We start from the raw sequence: 18,693 nt of genomic DNA on the forward strand, positions 1-18,693 counted from the left end.
GGGTTCCGTCTGAGGTTTCAGTCGGGTAAGGGCCTGTTCACATCACCGTTCGCTTTCCGTTCCGGGGTTCCGTCTCAGGTTTCCGTCGGGTGAACCCCGCAACGGAAAGTGAAAGTGAAACCAGAGCTTCCGTTTCAGTCACCATTGATATCAATGGTGACGGAAACATTGCTAATGGTTTCCGTTCGTCACCATTCCGGCAGGTTTCCGGTTTTCCGACGGAATCAATAGCGCAGTGAACAGGCCCTTAACCCCTCAACGGAAAGGCCAACTGAAACCTTCGCTTCCGTTTCCCTCTCCATTGAACTCTCATTGGTGAGCGTCAAAACGACGGGACCCGGTCACAACGGTGACAAACGAAGACCATTAGCTAGGTTTCCGTCACCATTGAGTTGGATGGTGAGGGAAACGGAAGCTAAGGTTTCAGTTTGCCTTTCCGTTGAGGGGTTAACCCATCGGAAACCTCCGACGGAACCCCTCAGCGGAAAGGAACGCTGGTGTGAACACAGCCGTACTTCTCTGTTCATTACAAGGATGGACATTTTGTATCACAACATTTGTTAATGATACACGTTTATTTGTATGTAAACGCAATGAAACAAGCGCTGGTTGTCTAAGACGTCATGCAGCTGGAACAGAAAGACGTCTTCATTGTAGTTAGAACAATGGCACAATGCAGCTCAATGCCAGGCTGCGGTCTAGCAAGGAGATGATAGCCGTGTATTTACAAAACAGTGCCAGGCTCATCCAGGGGTAATGACTCCCCCATTCCCGATACAGTCAAGCGTAATATGTCCAGGCAGCTTGAGGCCAGAATTTCTGCTGTTAATGATATTTTTAATCAGCGTTTGCTTTGTTTGGGGTAGATAATAATTGTTGTTATCTGTTTTCGCCTCAATGAATCTAAAATAGAAAAGATTCAGCAACTTTGCAAAACATCTCTTGACGTTTTGTGTATACAGTTCCTAAAGAAACCTATGTACACCAGGTTAATGCATCTATGTAGCCATGGTTACAGACTACAAACAAACCCTGTGTAGTCTGACACTGCAGTCAAATATCCCTCCCATACTTTGCTTCTTCTTCACTTCCTCCTGGTTGTTGCAGCGACATCAGTGGTCAGAGCAGGTCAGTGTTTTTTAACCCATTAATGACCAGGCCAATTCGAGTATTTTCATTTTCGTATATTCCTCCCCGCTTTCCAAAAGCCGTAACTTTTTATATTTTTTCGTCTACATAGCCGTATAAGGGCTTGTTTTTTGTGGGACAAGTTGTAGTTTTTCATGGCACCACATAATATACTGGGAAGCTGAAAAAAAATGATTTGTGGGGTGAAATGGGCAAAAAACAGCGATTATGACATTTTTGGTGGGGTTTTGTTTTGACGGCGTCCATCAGGCGGTAAAAACGACATATTCACCTTATTCTACAGGTTTATACGATTAAGGCGATACCAAATTTGTCCCAAACTCTTTGCTAAAAGAAAACAAATGTTTTGTGTCGCCATGTTCTGAGAGCCGTAAGTTTTTTATTTTTCCGTCAGTTTAGCGATGTGAGGGCTTATATTTTGGTGGGCGAGATGTAATACCATTTTGGGGTACATGCGACTTTTTGATCACTTTTTATTCCATTTTTTGGAGAGGTAACGTGACCAAAAAACAGCAATTTGCGCGTTTTATATCTTTTTACATTTTTTACATCATTCACCGATCGGGTTAAATAACGCTACATTGTGATAGTTCGGACTTTTACGGACGGCAGTTATGTTAACTTTTATTTTTTTAACGTTGCTTTAGGGAAAAAGGGATTTTTTTTTGTACTTTTTTTAATATTTTTTTTGTAACATTAAAAAAAACTTTAACAGTTTTTTGTTTTTTTTTGTCTCCCTACGGGACTTGAACCAATGATCGTTGGACTGCTTGCATAATATACTGCAATACTAATGTATTGCAATATATTGCTATACTGACCGTCTGCAAAGGAGTACAAAGATGGCAGACCTGGGGGCCTTCATTAGGCCCTTAGGCTGCCATGACGACCATCAGGACCCCTGATCGCGTCATGGGGGGGCTGATGTTGCATCTGGAGGGGCCCCCCCTGATTCTTACAATTTTAAATACCATGGCATTAAGTTGTTAAACCGGTGGGATCAAAGTGATCTTTAATTCCGCTCGTTGCGGTGAGGTGTCGGCTGTGTTACACAGCCGTCACCAGCTAAGTATGGAGCGTGCTCAGCCCATACTTCCTCTTAACGGCAGTCATGTACGTGTTAAGACGTTAAACTTCCTGTTCTATGCCCTGACTAAACTTGGCTCTGTGAGACCCTACCTCACATACTAGAGAATTGAGAGAAAGGGAAAAGAGAGAACAGATTCACCGGTAACACCCACTGAGCTCTGAACCTGCAGCTCCACATGCAGACAGGTCACAGAAAGCAGTTTTTGCTACAAGAAGCGCCCACCCCCCAATCTTTGGATGGAAAGTCACTGTTTAGATGCTTGTTGCAATGGAGCATTTCCAGAATGCCCCCATCACCCACCTTTTCCAGAGCCAGATATCACGTAGAAACCGCTGACTAGAATTACATGGGCAACTCAAGGACTTCTACATATGCTAGTGATTTTTAATATTTCATTAAAAAAATTATTGTATTTTTTTTTCCATTTAATATACAGAACAACCAGTATGTAACGCACATCACATGCAAAGTGTTTCCACAAAGGCTATAATTCTCAGTCGAAACGCTTTTATAACCGGCCCCATAGGAGACATTTTCATTGATTTTTATTTTTATTTTTTCTGCTAAGCGACAAAATATTTCAGAAAGTAACTTGTATATTGTGTTTTAAATTATGAATTCCTTTTATACCGTCCTGCTGGGTCTCGCTATGCCTCCATTTTTACTAATCTGTCGGAAATTACACCACAAGGCATAAATTGGCAGGAACACAGCGCAATTTTCCTGCACGCTGACTGGACTCTCTGACTTTGTTTCCAAAAACGGTTTACATTTTTTTTTTTTTTTTTTGGAATATCCAATTAATATGCGAATTGGAATATTCATGTAGTAAGGATTTCTACAATTCTGTTTCTATTCACTGAAAATGTTCAAAAACATTAGGGCAGATTGATCAATAATTTTGCAGCATGCGATTTTCTTTCCCTGACTTGTTACTGCAGAGTCATTATATTATTAAAAACGGAAATCACCCCTGACTACAGTGTTCCCTCCCATGTTGCCGGCAACATAGGGACAGATAAAGGAGCTCAAGGACCCTGCTAACAGGACTTCATATCTCCGCTTCCTGGATCATCCCTGTGAGTGTGACATGTAGGGCACGAGATATCAGGGTAAACTTCAGTCACTCTTAAAATTCAAGTTTCATGAGACCTTAGACTTTAAAGGTGTTGTCTCATTTAGAATTTTTTTTAGAGTAAATTGTTGCTACTAAAAGCACCTCTTGTTCTAGAGGACCTGGCATCTTAGTGATAGGAACTTTGTAATGCCTCATTTTTCCTGTGGGGGCGCTGCAGGGTAATTGAGCACTTACATATTATAGCGGATGACTGAGGGTCCAAGCATCGGGACAACCTATGATCAGCTTATTTGTGAGTGTTTACCCTTCTTTCTTTCTTTCTTTATATACTGTATATATTTTTAGTTTATTTTTATTATATTTATGTACGCTTATTTTTGTTTTTAGGTATTGTGTAAATGTAGTATTGTTTATTTAATAGTTATTGTTTAAATGTGAAGTATGTTGATATACATGTTGTAATTTGCTGTAAGTATAATATGTTTAAGAAAAACACTAGCAGGGCAGAATAGTAGTTTTGTGGAAACTTTTTTTTGTTGGAGGCAATTTTGGAGATTCAGACCGTCCACTGTGAATTTTACCCCCAAAACTAATTTTTATCATAGAAACTTATTAGCTCATTTAATTATTAGGCATTTTATGTAAGAGAAGATTTGCTGAGACTTCTCCGTGGACCATTTCTATAAGGTCTCCGCCGTCTTCCTTAGAAATCTTCCCCTGCAGGGGCAATGAGCCTGGACATTAATGAGATCTGTTTGCTGACATTGAAATGCTAAGATACATAGTTGATCACGCTCCATTTACTCCGTGCAGTGTTTTGGGAGATTCTTGTATTCACGGTGCAAGTTTTTTAGTGGGAAGACTTCTACTGCCTGGAGTGAGAACATACATAGAGCCTGTGAATAGGATGTTTGTATTGTATCTGTGGGGTCATTTCCATGCTCGGGATTAGATCTGCTGGGTGCTTTACATACTTTCCATCATGAACCCCCTCCCATCCCCCATTTCCTCTTTTCAGTTTTGTACTTTACAGAAACAAACTCATCTTTATCAAAGAATGATGGAAATTTTAAGGAAACAGCTGCATTTGACATGTTCAAGGCTTGTGTGATGACTGTTTATACTTCTTACATTACGAAGACCATAGACAAGATGGATAATTCAGTTATGCTTCAAGGATTTTGATGAAAAAGTCCAATAAAGCAATCTATCAGTTATTGTGCAAGCATCATCATCTCCATCCAAATAACATGGACATCTTGGGCACCACCATCTCCAACCACATAACATGCACCACCATCTCCAACCACATGACATGCACCACCATCTCCAACCACATGACATGCACCACCATCTCCAACCACATGACATGCACCACCATCTCCAACCACATGACATGCACCACCATCTCCAACCACATGACATGCACCACCATCTCCAACCACATGACATGCACCACCATCTCCAACCACATGACATGCACCACCATCTCCAACCACATGACATGCACCACCATCTCCAACCACATGACATGCACCACCATCTCCAACCACATGACATGCACCACCATCTCCAACCACATGACATGCACCACCATCTCCAACCACATGACATGCACCACCATCTCCAACCACATGACATGCACCACCATCTCCAACCACATGACATGCACCACCATCTCCAACCACATGACATGCACCACCATCTCCAACCACATGACATGCACCACCATCTCCAACCACATGACATGCACCACCATCTCCAACCACATGACATGCACCACCATCTCCAACCACATGACATGCACCACCATCTCCAACCACATGACATGCACCACCATCTCCAACCACATGACATGCACCACCATCTCCAACCACATGACATGCACCACCATCTCCAACCACATGACATGCACCACCATCTCCAACCACATGACATGCACCACCATCTCCAACCACATGACATGCACCACCATCTCCAACCACATGACATGCACCACCATCTCCAACCACATGACATGCACCACCATCTCCAACCACATGACATGCACCACCATCTCCAACCACATGACATGCACCACCATCTCCAACCACATGACATGCACCACCATCTCCAACCACATGACATGCACCACCATCTCCAACCACATGACATGCACCACCATCTCCAACCACATGACATGCACCACCATCTCCAACCACATGACATGCACCACCATCTCCAACCACATGACATGCACCACCATCTCCAACCACATGACATGCACCACCATCTGCAACCACATGACATGCACCACCATCTCCAACCACATGACATGCACCACCATCTCCAACCACATGACATGCACCACCATCTCCAACCACATGACATGCACCACCATCTCCAACCACATGACATGCACCACCATCTGCAACCACATGACATGCACCACCATCTCCAACCACATGACATGCACCACCATCTCCAACCACATGACATGCACCACCATCTCCAACCACATGACATGCACCACCATCTCCAACCACATGACATGCACCACCATCTCCAACCACATGACATGCACCACCATCTCCAACCACATAACATGCACCACCATCTCCAACCACATAACATGAACATTCTTGGAGAACACCACCCTCTCCAAACAACTAGTATGACCATCCTGTAAGGGCACCACCAGCTGCAATCAAAGAACATGAACATCCTGTGAGGTCTCCACCATCTCACAGATGTATCTGCATTTTATATGATTGTCTTTTTCTTTTTAGGTTTCTATTAACCTCCAGGGCAGTACCAACGTTTTTTCATGGGTTAGGTCCTCATGGACAGAGAGAGGGCTGACCTGTACACCATAACTACTGTAGTGCTCTACATCATAGACACTGACTCAGTCCTATATTTAATCACATGTAAATACTGCAATACTAATTGTTTATAATATTTAAAAAATATTTTGGACATATTTAAAAAAATAATACAAATATTTATTATATATTGACCCCTATGGTCTCTCTTCTATTAGGCCTCATGCACATGAATGTATCTATGTATCTTCTAGTGGACAATACATCCACAAGGCACCACGAAGTGCCCACGAGCCAGTAATACAGACTCCATGTGTTTCAGTAAAGTTTTACCTCATTTTGTTTTGGAGGGGGTGGCGCATATAGCAGTACATCACGTAAAAATAAGAATAAGGTATTTATGCGCAGTTTAAGCCAATAAATAAAACGTGGCAAATCTGAGATTTGAGCAAATCTCATCCACAGGCTGCATAAATGATAAGCGGAAAAAACGCGCGGAAATTGACCTGCGGTGCGTTTTTTTTCATCTGCAACATGTGAATTGTATTTGCGTAATCGCTGCTTTTTTGTTGCGGGTTTTCCCCATTGCATTCAAGGGTGGGGTAAAACCCGCAACAAATAGCAGATGTTGCGATTTTTGCGGCAGAAAAGCTGCGATTCCGCTGCAAAATTCACATCTTGGGAAAAAAATAATCTTGTACTTATCCAGAACTCTCTGCTTCTTCATCCGGGCCGGGAGTCTGGGATGACATTTCATCCCATGTGAACGCTGCAGTTAATCACAGGCTGCAGTGGTCACATGGGATGAAACGTTAAGTATTGGCGTTTGGTTTTTTCCGCTTCTGTTTCCCGTAGCGGACATTCCGGACGAAAAACTGAACTTTGGTCCCCTGTGGCTCCCAGGGAGTATACGTTGTGTACCTTTACGAAGCGTATGCGCCCTGTGTGAACTTACCCTTAAAGGGATTGTCCTAAAAATTAGCGTCTGACCACTTCAAAACTTCCATAATTCCCAGTCAATTTAGAGGATGAGCATGTATGCACCACCATTTTCCATTAATGGTTGACCGTAGCACTGGCCAGTTCTCGGTAGTGATGGGAGTCTTGATCCCTACCATAGAGACTTTTAATGCTTTAATAGTTACATTTTAAGCCATAGTCCTATAGAAGAATTTCCCTTCCCAGAATGCACTGCTCACATACCCCAGGTCACTGTGTCAGCCGTATAGCATGCATGCTATGATATCCTGTAACTTGCATGGCAATAAGGCGTGTATGTGTGTGAGACAAGCAATTACAGCATACCGATCATGCATTGTACGACTGTCTGTGCTGCTTCCGATTGTCATATTGCTGTAAATTGGCGTCTTGTGCGGAGATGTAAATAGAACCGGTTATAATGCTGTATTTTCAGTGTCACCGGGAAAGAAAACCAGTTATTATGTGACGGAGCAGTGTGATGTATATTATTCACGAGCTGCAAACAACACGCTAAAGAAAAGACGCACACGAACAATATGTTACTGCAGCAGATAACCCTCCCACCGCCAACTGTATTGTGTAAGACGAGCGCGTCTGCACTCCAGATTAAAGGCATGGAGCCGAACCCATGGACGGGATTCTTAGTAACGTAATTTTAAAAAAATAGCGATATTCAGCACTTTTCTTTTCCTTATACCACCTTTGGTTTGACTTATTTTGCGCCAGAATTTTGTGCTCGTTTTTGGCACATTTTTGGTGCACTTTGGCATATTTTAAGTCACGTCCCTCTTTCGATTAAGCCACGCCCCTTTTAAAAAATAAATAAATTGTCCAGTGAGGTGCAAACATCAAAATTGCGCCAATTTGCACCCAAGATACACTCTAGACCTAGATACAGTTAGTATACGTTAACGTCAACATCCTAACGAGCCTTAAAAGTGCTAATTATGATATGGACATTGATGTGGAGGGTGATTTGAATCCACCCAATTTCCCCATGACAACACTAAACTGCCAAAGCACAGGGTGGAAAGTGTGGTCATGGAGAGAGTGGAGTAGAAGAACTTAGGCCTCTTGCTCAATTCCGTAACTATGTGCACGGTCCTTGATTACAGCACGGACGGGCAGCAGGGTGTCATCCGCGGGCCGTCCGCAATCACGGACCGTGCACTCACAAGATGTGCATTTATTTCAATGAGCCCGGACCGCAATTGCGGACCATATAATGACATGTACTATTTTCTTTGCGGTCTGTACTCCAGGCGGTGCACGGACCGCGGAAACCCCAGTCGTGTGCATTGGCCCATAGAATGGCATGTGTGCGGTTCTGCAATCGGATAGTATACGGACGAAAAAACTACAGATGTGTGCATGACGCCTGGCTTCATTCACATCTGCATCAGGACACTGTTCATGGGTTCCGTCGGACCTTTCCGTCTGGGGACCCCATGAACGGAATCCAAACTGAAACAAACGGAAACCATAGGTTTGCATCACCATTGACTTCAATGGTGACGGATCCGGTGCAAATGGTTTACGTTTGTCACCGTTATTTAAGGGTTCCGTCGTTTTGACTACGCTATTCATTCCATCAAAACGACGGAACCCTTGCACATTGGTGACAAACGGATATTATTTGCACCGGATCGGTCACCATTGAAATCAATGGTGATGCAAACGGAAACCTGTGGTTACCGTTTGGATTCCGTTCATGGGTTCCCCTGACGGAAAGCTTCAACGGAACCCATGAACGGAGTCCCGACGCAGTTGTGAACGAAGCCTTAGATCTACGTTTTTTTAAATCCACAATAAGGTAGTACATTTTTAATGTGCGGTAAAAGGAATTTCCTTGATGATGATGATGATGGGCAGGTTTCTTATCTGCTCTACGGTTACCTTTAAGACAATTAAAAGATTAGAGCAGGAATGTCCACACCCGCTCGATGACATCATCATCTTATCTCTGAGTGTTAATGAATTGACAGAAGGATGATGTAATAAGGAAGAAGTTATTATGCTGACACCTATCTCTACATATATGAGCAATCGTACTACAATGTAAAGCTTATGTAGTCCTCCCCGCAGACCTGCCCTAAAGCCTGTTCAGGTGACGGGTTTACTTTATAGGCGTTGCCTGTCCTTTAGCCTAGTTGTGTCACCTTCATCCATTATAAGCTATACTACCTCCTCTTTACACAAACCTGTGACATAACCTTAAAGGGGTTGTCCAGGATTAGGAAAACATGGCTGCTTTCTCTTTAAAACAGCACCACACTTGTCCACAGGTTGTGTGTGGTGTTGCCGCTCCGTTCCATTTACTTCAATAAATCTAAACTGCAATACCACACACAACCTGTGGACTGGTGGGGTGCTGTTTTTGGAAGACTTCAAAGATGCATTTTTTTTATTTGTAAAATACTTTTTATTACGGTTTTCCAAATAGAAAGCAAGTCTTTTTTTGTTTTTTGTTTTTAAACCCGGACAACCCCCTTAAGACTATGTAATTGTCTATACTATACTTTTTTACTCTCCTGGATTGTCTGGGAGTCCTCGAAATAGGGGAGATTTCCCAACAGAGCAGGGAGCTCTCCAACAAAGGCTGCAGGCACCGGCCACTAGGGGACACTAGCTGGATAGTTATTTATATTGCTCTAATTGACCTTAATGTGAGCTGTATACATGTATGCACTGAGCTCCCCCTAGTGGTGGCTGCAGACAGACTATTATCATTTATCTCTATGGCTGTGTGAGGGGAAGCACTTTTAGCTGGAAGGGTTTATGAAGGACACTGCAAACATACATGAAAAATGTGGAAAGTGACATACTGATGATCTGAAATCATAACATGCCAAAGCTAGATATAGATGTTATAATATCTGGTCTTGTGTCTCTTTATGCCATCCCTGGCTCTCTCTTTATGCCATCCCTGCCTCTCTCTTTATGCCATCCCTGCCTCTCTCTTTGTGCCATCCCTGGCTCTCTCTTTATGCCATCCCTGGCTCTCTCTTTATGCCATCCCTGCCTCTCTCTTTGTGCCATCCCTGCCTCTCTCTTTATGCCATCCCTGGCTCTCTTTATGCCATCCCTGCCTCTCTCTTTATGCCATCCCTGCCTCTCTCTTTGTGCCATCCCTGGCTCTCTCTTTATGCCATCCCTGGCTCTCTCTTTATGCCATCCCTGCCTCTCTCTTTATGCCATCCCTGGCTCTCTTTGTGCCATCCCTGGCTCTCTCTTTATGCCATCCCTGGCTCTCTCTTTATGCCATCCCTGGCTCTCTCTTTGTGCCATCCCTGGCTCTCTCTTTGTGCCATCCCTGCCTCTCTCTTTATGCCATCCCTGGCTCTCTCTTTATGCCATCCCTGGCTCTCTCTTTATGCCATCCCTGGCTCTCTCCTGCTTCTCTGTCACCCCTGCCTCTCTTGTACTATGTCATATACTGTAGATCCCGTTCTCTATTTCTCTTCGCCCCTATCTCTATGTTTATAGCGTCCCTGTATCTCATTATTCTGTCAGCCTTGTCTTTTTTATGTTTGTCTTTGCAGTCCTCTCTTGTTATGTCCTCCCTATCTCTCTCTGCTTTCCCTGGTTTTATCTCATTATGCCATCCCTGTCTGTCCCTTATATTTTACTGTCTTTCCCTTATATTTTACTGTCTTTCTATTGTTATACTCATCTGTCCCTAGCTTTCTCTATCTCTGGCTCATGTCTATTTCTGCCCTCCCCGTCTCTCTCTTTTCTTGGTTCATGTCTCATTCTGCCTCTCTATCTCTGGCTTGTATCTCTTTCTGCCCTCCCCGTCTCCCTCTCTCTCTCTATCAATCCTTGGTTCATGTTTTTTTCTACTCTTCCAATCTCTCTCAGATCTCTCTCTACCCTCCTTGTCTCTCTCTGCCCTCCTTGTGTCTCTCTCTCTGCCCTCCTTGTCTTTCTCTCTGCCCTCCTTGTATCTCTCTCTCTGCCCTCCTTGTCTCTATCCTTGGTTCTTCTCTTTTTCTGCCCTCCCCGTCTCTCTCATGTCTCTTTCTGCCCTCCCCGTTTCTCTCATGTCTCTCCCTATCCTTGGGTGTCTCTTTCTGCCCTCCCTGTCTCTATCCTTGGTTCTTGTCTCTTTCTGCCCTCCCCGTCTCTCTCCTGTCTCTTTCTGCCCTCACCTCTCTCTCATGTCTCTTTCTGCCCTCCCCGTTTCTCTCATGTCTCTCCCTATCCTTGGTTGTCTCTTTCTGCCCTCCCTGTCTCTATCCTTGGGTCTTGTCTCTTCTGCCCCCCCCCCCCGTCTCTCTCATGTCTCTTTCTGCCCCCCCCCCCGTCTCTCTCATGTCTCTTTCTGCCCTCCCCGTTTCTCTCATGTCTCTCCCTATCCTTGGGTGTCTCTTTCTGCCCTCCTTGTCTCTCTCTGCCCTCCTTGTGTCTCTCTCTGCCCTCCTTGTCTTTCTCTCTGCCCTCCTTGTCTCTCTCTCTGCCCTCCTTGTCACTATCCTTGGTTCTTCTCTCTTTCTGCCCTCCCTGTCTCTCTCTGCCCTCCTTGTCTTTCTCTCTGCCCTCCTTGTCTCTCTCTCTCTCTGCCCTCCTTGTCTCTCTCTCTCTCTGCCCTCCCTGTCTCTATCCTTGGTTCTTCTCTCTTTCTGCCCTCCCCGTTTCTCTCATGTCTCTCCCTATCCTTGGGTGTCTCTTTCTGCCCTCCCTGTCTCTATCCTTGGTTCTTGTCTCTTTCTGCCCTCCCCGTCTCTCTCCTGTCTCTTTCTGCCCTCCCCGTATCTCTCATGTCTCTCCCAATCCTTGGTTGTCTCTTTCTGCCCTCCCTGTCTCTATCCTTGGGTCTTGTCTCTTTCTGCCCCCCCCCCCCCGTCTCTCATGTCTCTTTCTGCCCTCCCCGCTTCTCTCATGTCTCTCCCTATCCTTGGGTGTCTCTTTCTGCCCTCCCGGTCTCTCTCGTGTCTGTCTCTTTCATTGTAGGCATTTCTCCAGTGATTCCCATTGTAGCGCACACATCACTGCACAGACACACAGAGCTGCAGTCAGATCTATCAGCTGTCACACCAGAAATTGCTGTAGGAATAGTATGAGTGTTGTGTTGCTCTCAATGATGAAGACCACCAGAAGAGAAACCCAAGATGCTCATTTATTTATTATATGACGACATAGATCAGTGGGTCCCAAACTGTGGGTCTCAATCCCCTGGGGGTCGTGTGTAGCCCAGGGACGGCTCCCCAGCGGTGGCATGTCCCGGTTTCAACAGTATCTGCGTCCTATCTGATGGCATTATACACTGTGGGGCAGCTTTGGAGGCATTATACTGTGTAGGGGCAGCTATAGGGGCATTATACTGTGTAGGGGCAGCTATAGGGGCATTATACTGTGTAGGGGCAGCTATAGGGGCATTATACTGTGTAGGGGCAGCTATAGGGGCATTATACTGTGTAGGGGCAGCTATAGGGGCATTATACTGTGTAGGGGCAGCTATAGGGGCATTATACTGTGTGGGGCAGATATAGGGGCATTATACTGTGTGTGGGGGCAGATATAGGGGCATTATACTGTGTGGGGGCAGCTATAGGGGCGTTATATTGTGTGGGGGTAGCTATGGTGTATTTATACTGTGTGGGTGGCACTAATGGGTCATTATACTGTATGGAGGCAGCTATGAGGCATTGTCCTGTGGGGGCGGCAGTTATAGGGGCATTATACTGTGTGAGGGCAGCTATAGTGGATATATACTGTGTGAGGCGGGTTCACTCAGATGTGTTCCCCCCCCCCCCATGCTAAACCCCTAGCTACGCTTTTGATGGCCAGTGATAGACGAGTCGGGTCACAGCTGGATACCTAGAGTGCGCCCCCGTCCGCACAATTATCGTTGTTTTTGATGTTGCAGGGACTGATTTTTCTAATGGAACGAAGTACCAGCATCTACCTACAAATGATGACATACGTCAGACCAAATGGGGCCAAGTACGGTAGTGGGGGGTCCCTATCAAATGTTTCGGCCAAAAGCGGGTCCCGGCCTCAGAACGTTTGGGAACCACTGACATAGATAAAGCAGGTCCGCAGGCAGGTAGAGATGACTGGAGGAGGTGGACTGCATAGAGGGGGTCATCCAGTGTATAGGAAGGACACGTATAGCCGCTCTCCTATAGCATGACCTCCCTAACCTGGGAAATAAGTGAAATACACCTATGCTTGCAAAAGGTGGCAATTATATGGTGTAAGTGGCGGTGCCCATGTGGGAGGGGTGGGACAAGCTCTCTTGGTGCCCATGGCAGGGGTTTCAGGATGTCTCTCTACCCTCATCCTCTCCAAGTCTGCACAGATATCAATGCTGGGTCAGCTGGTCACCCTACGCCATATCTGTAGTAGGGTCCGTCCGCACCTGCAGCTCCTCTCCTGGCCCCCTCCCTCATGGAGATATTTGCACCAACCCTCACTCTCTGCAATCAGCCACTTCTTTCTACAGGTGGCATCTGTCACATTGTGAAAGTTTATTCCCACATGACTAATGTACTAAAGGAAAACTCTCATCGTACTCCGGCACCTACAGGTTTATCAGCAGCTCGGACTTAATGCCCAATGGGTTGTACAAAGAAATTTAAAGGCAGAACATTGTTTCTTAGTTGTTTTTTTTAAAACCTAAATTGCGCGCCCTTTAAAATTGTGCCCCAGGCAGCAGCCTAATCTGCATATCTCATATCCTGGCCCCATAGGAGTCTCAATACAGTCTTTACAATGTGCATGTTTCCTCCTGACATTAGCGAAACACCAGAACGGTCTGGATAACTGGTTTTCATAGTTCATGTATCATTCCAATCATATATATCTGTTACTGGGGAAAAAAGATCTATTAATATATATCTACAGGGAAACGCCTCTTATCTACAGGAAATAAAGTCATTTAGTGCTATACACGTTTACCTGACCTCACTGGTGTCCTTAGTATTATAGCACTTATATTCTTATAGAAAGGGGGCAGTATTATAGTAGTTATATTCTTGTATATAGGGAGCAGTATTATAGTAGTTATATTCTTGTATATAGGGGCAGTATTATAGTAGTTATATTCTTGTATATAGGGGGCAGTATTATAGTAGTTATATTCTTGTATATAGGGGGGCAGTATTATAGTAGTTCTATTCTTGTATATAGGGACAGTATTATAGTAGTTCTATTCTTGTATATAGGAGCAGTATTATAGTAGTTATATTCTTGTATATAGGAGGCAGTATTATAGTAGATATATTCTTGTATATAGGGCAGTATTATAGTAGATATATTCTTGTATATAGGGCAGTATTATAGTAGTTATATTCCTGTATATAGGAGCAGTATTATAGTAGTTATATTCTTGTATAAAGGAGCAGTAATATAGTAGTTATATTCTTGTATAAAGGAGCAGTATTATAGTAGTTATATTCTTGTATATAGGGGGCAGTATTATAGTAGTTATATTCTTGTATATAGGGGGCAGTATTATAGTAGTTATATTCTTGTATATAGGGGGCAGTATTATAGTAGTTATATTCTTGTATATAGGAGCAGTATTATAGTAGTTATAGTCTTGTATATAGGGAGCAGTATTATAGTAGTTATATTCTTGTATATAGGGAGCAGTATTATAGTAGTTATATTCTTGTATATAGGAGCAGTATTATAGCACTTATATTCTTCTAGAAAGGGGGCAGTATTATAGTAGTTATATTCTTGTATATAGGGGCAGTATTATAGTAGTTATATTCTTGTATATAGGGGCAGTTATATAGTAGTTATATTCTTGTATATAGGGTCAGTACTATAGTAGTTATATTCTTGTATATAAGAGCAGTATTATAGTAGTTATATTCTTGTATATAGGGGCAGTATTATAGTAGTTATATTCTTGTATATAGGGGGGCAGTATTATAGTAGTTATATTCTTGTATATAGGGGGCAGTATTATAGTAGTTATATTCTTGTATATAGGGGCAGTATTATAGTAGTTATATTCTTGTATATAGGAGGCAGTATTATAGTAGATATATTCTTGTATATAGGGCAGTATTATAGTAGTTATATTCTTGTATATAGGAGCAGTATTATAGTAGTTATATTCTTGTATATAGGAGCAGTATTATAGTAGTTATATTCCTGTATATAGGAGCAGTATTATAGTAGATATATTCTTGTATATAGGGGGCAGTATTATAGTACTTATATTCTTGTATATAGGGGGCAGTATTATAGTAGTTATATTCTTATATATAGGGGGCAGTATTATAGTAGTTATATTCTTGTATAAAGGAGCAGTAATATAGTAGTTATATTCTTGTATAAAGGAGCAGTATTATAGTAGTTATATTCTTGTATATAGGGGCAGTATTATAGTAGTTATATTCTTGTATATAGGGGGCAGTATTATAGTAGTTATATTCTTGTATATAGGGGGCAGTATTATAGTAGTTATAGTCTTGTATATAGGGAGCAGTATTATAGTAGTTATATTCTTGTATATAGGAGCAGTATTATAGCACTTATATTCTTCTAGAAAGAGGGCACTATTATAGTAGTTATATTCTTGTATATAGGGGCAGTTATATAGTAGTTATATTCTTGTATATAGGGTCAGTATTATAGTAGTTATATTCTTGTATATAGGGAGCAGTATTATAGTAGTTATAGTCTTGTATATAGGGGGCAGTATTATAGTAGTTATATTCTTGTATATAGGGGCAGTATTATAGTAGTTATATTCTTGTATATAGGGGCAGTATTATAGTAGTTATATTCTTGTACATAGGGGCAATATTATAGTAGTTATATTCTTGTATATAGGGGGCAGTATTATAGTATATTCTAGTATATAGGGGGCAGTATTATAGTAATTATATTCTTGTATATAGGAGCAGTATTATAGTAGTTATATTCTTGTATATAGGAGCAGTATTATAGTAGTTATATTCTTGTATATAGGAGCAGTATTATAGTAGTTATATTCTTGTATATAGGAGCAGTATTATAGTAGTTATATTCTTGTATATAGGAGCAGTATTATAGTAGTTATATTCTTGTACATAGGGGCATTATTATAGTAGTTATATTCTTGTATATAGGGGCAGTATTATAGTAGTTATATTCTTGTATATAGGGGGCAGTATTATAGTAGTTATATTCTTGTATATAGGGAGCATTATTATAGTAGTTATATTCTTGTATATAGGGAGCAGTATTATAGTAGATATATTCTTGTATATAGGGGGCAGTATTATAGTAGTTATATTCTTGTATATAGGGGCAGTATTATAGTAGTTCTATTCTTGTACATAGGGGCAGTATTATAGTCGTTATAATCTTGTACATAGGGGCAGTATTATAGTAGTTATATTCTTGTATATAGGGGGCAGTATTATAGTAGTTTTATTCTTGTATATAGAGGCAGTATTATAGTAGTTATATTCTTGTATATAGGGGCAGTATTATAGTAGTTTTATTCTTGTATATAGAGGCAGTATTATAGTAGTTATATTCTTGTATATAGGGAGCAGTATTATAGTAGTTATATTCTTGTATATAGGGGCAGTATTATAGTAGTTATATTCTTGTATATAGGGGCAGTATTATAGTAATTATATTCTTGTATATAGGGGGCAGTATTATAGTAGTTTTATTCTTGTATATAGAGGCAGTATTATAGTAGTTATATTCTTGTATATAGGGGCAGTATTATAGTAGTTATATTATTGTGTATATAGGGGCAGTATTATAGTAGTTATATTCTTGTATATATGGGCAGTATTATAGTAGTTATATTCTTGTATATAGGGGCAGTATTATAGTAGTTATATTCTTGTATATAGGGGCAGTATTATAGTAATTATATTCTTGTATATAGGGGCAGTATTATAGTAGTTATATTCTTGTATATAGGGGCAGTATTATAGTAGTTATAGTCTTGTATATAGGGGGCAGTATTATAGTGCTTATATTATTGTATATAGGTGTAGTATTATAGTAGTTATATTCTTGTATATAGGGACAGTATTATAGTAGTTATATTCTTGTATATAGGAGGCAGTATTATAGTAGTTATATTCTTGTATATAGGTAGCAGTATTATAGTAGTTATATTCTTATATATAGGGGGCAGTATTATAGTAGTTATATTCTTGCATATAGGGGGCAGTATTATAGTAGTTATATTCTTGTATATAGGGGGCAGTATTATAGTAGTTATATTCTTGTATATAGGAGCAGTATTATAGTAGTTATATTCTTGTATATAGGGGCAGTATTATAGTAGTTATATTATTGTGTATATAGGGGCAGTATTATAGTAGTTATATTCTTGTATATATGGGCAGTATTATAGTAGTTATATTCTTGTATATAGGGGCAGTATTATAGTAGTTATATTCTTGTATATAGGGGCAGTATTATAGTAATTATATTCTTGTATATAGGGGCAGTATTATAGTAGTTATATTCTTGTATATAGGGGCAGTATTATAGTAGTTATAGTCTTGTATATAGGGGGCAGTATTATAGTACTTATATTATTGTATATAGGTGTAGTATTATAGTAGTTATATTCTTGTATATAGGGACAGTATTATAGTAGTTATATTCTTGTATATAGGAGGCAGTATTATAGTAGTTATATTCTTGTATATAGGTAGCAGTATTATAGTAGTTATATTCTTATATATAGGGGGCAGTATTATAGTAGTTATATTCTTGCATATAGGGGGCAGTATTATAGTAGTTATATTCTTGTATATAGGGGGCAGTATTATAGTAGTTATATTCTTGTATATAGGAGCAGTATTATAGTAGTTATATTCTTGTATATGGGGAGCAGTATTATAGTAGTTATATTCTTGTATATAGGAGGCAGTATTATAGAAGTTATATTCTTGCATATAGGAGCAGTATTATAGTAGTTACATTCTTGTATATAGGAGGCAGTATTATAGTAGTTATATTCTTGTATATAGGGGGCAGTATTATAGTAGTTATATTCTTGCATATATGGGCAGTATTATAGTAGTTACATTCTTGTATATAGGAGGCAGTATTATAGTAGTTATATTCTTGTATATAGGAGGCAGTATTATAGTAGTTATATTCTTGTATATAGGGAGCAGTATTATAGTAGTTATATTCTTGTATATAGGGGGCGGTATTATAGTAGTTATATTCTTGTATATAGGGACAGTATTATAGTAGTTATATTCTTGTATATAGGAGGCAGTATTATAGTAGTTATATTCTTGTATATAGGTAGCAGTATTATAGTAGTTATATTCTTGTATATAGGGGGCAGTATTATAGTAGTTATATTCTTCGCATATAGGGGGCAGTATTATAGTAGTTATATTCTTATATATAGGGGGCAGTATTATAGTAGTTATATTCTTGTATATAGGAGCAGTATTATAGTAGTTATATTCTTGTATATAGGGGGCAGTATTATAGTAGTTATATTCTTGTATATAGGAGCAGTATTATAGTAGTTATATTCTTGTATATAGGGGGCAGTATAGTAGTTATATTCTTGTATACAGGGGCAGTATTATAGTAGTTATATTCTTGTATATAGGGGCAGTATTATAGTAGTTATATTCTTGTAT

General features: G+C 40.8%; 1 protein-coding gene across 4 annotated transcripts in view; it reads left to right on the forward strand.

Moving 5' to 3' along the window:
- PDE4B (phosphodiesterase 4B) overlaps positions 1 to 18,693 on the forward strand; it is a 315,672-nt gene that overhangs the window by 164,687 nt on the left and 132,292 nt on the right. The window lies entirely within an intron of this gene.

The sequence above is a fragment of the Rhinoderma darwinii genome, chromosome 7 (assembly GCF_050947455.1).
Source record: "Rhinoderma darwinii isolate aRhiDar2 chromosome 7, aRhiDar2.hap1, whole genome shotgun sequence".
NCBI classification, from domain to species: Eukaryota; Metazoa; Chordata; class Amphibia; order Anura; family Rhinodermatidae; genus Rhinoderma; species Rhinoderma darwinii.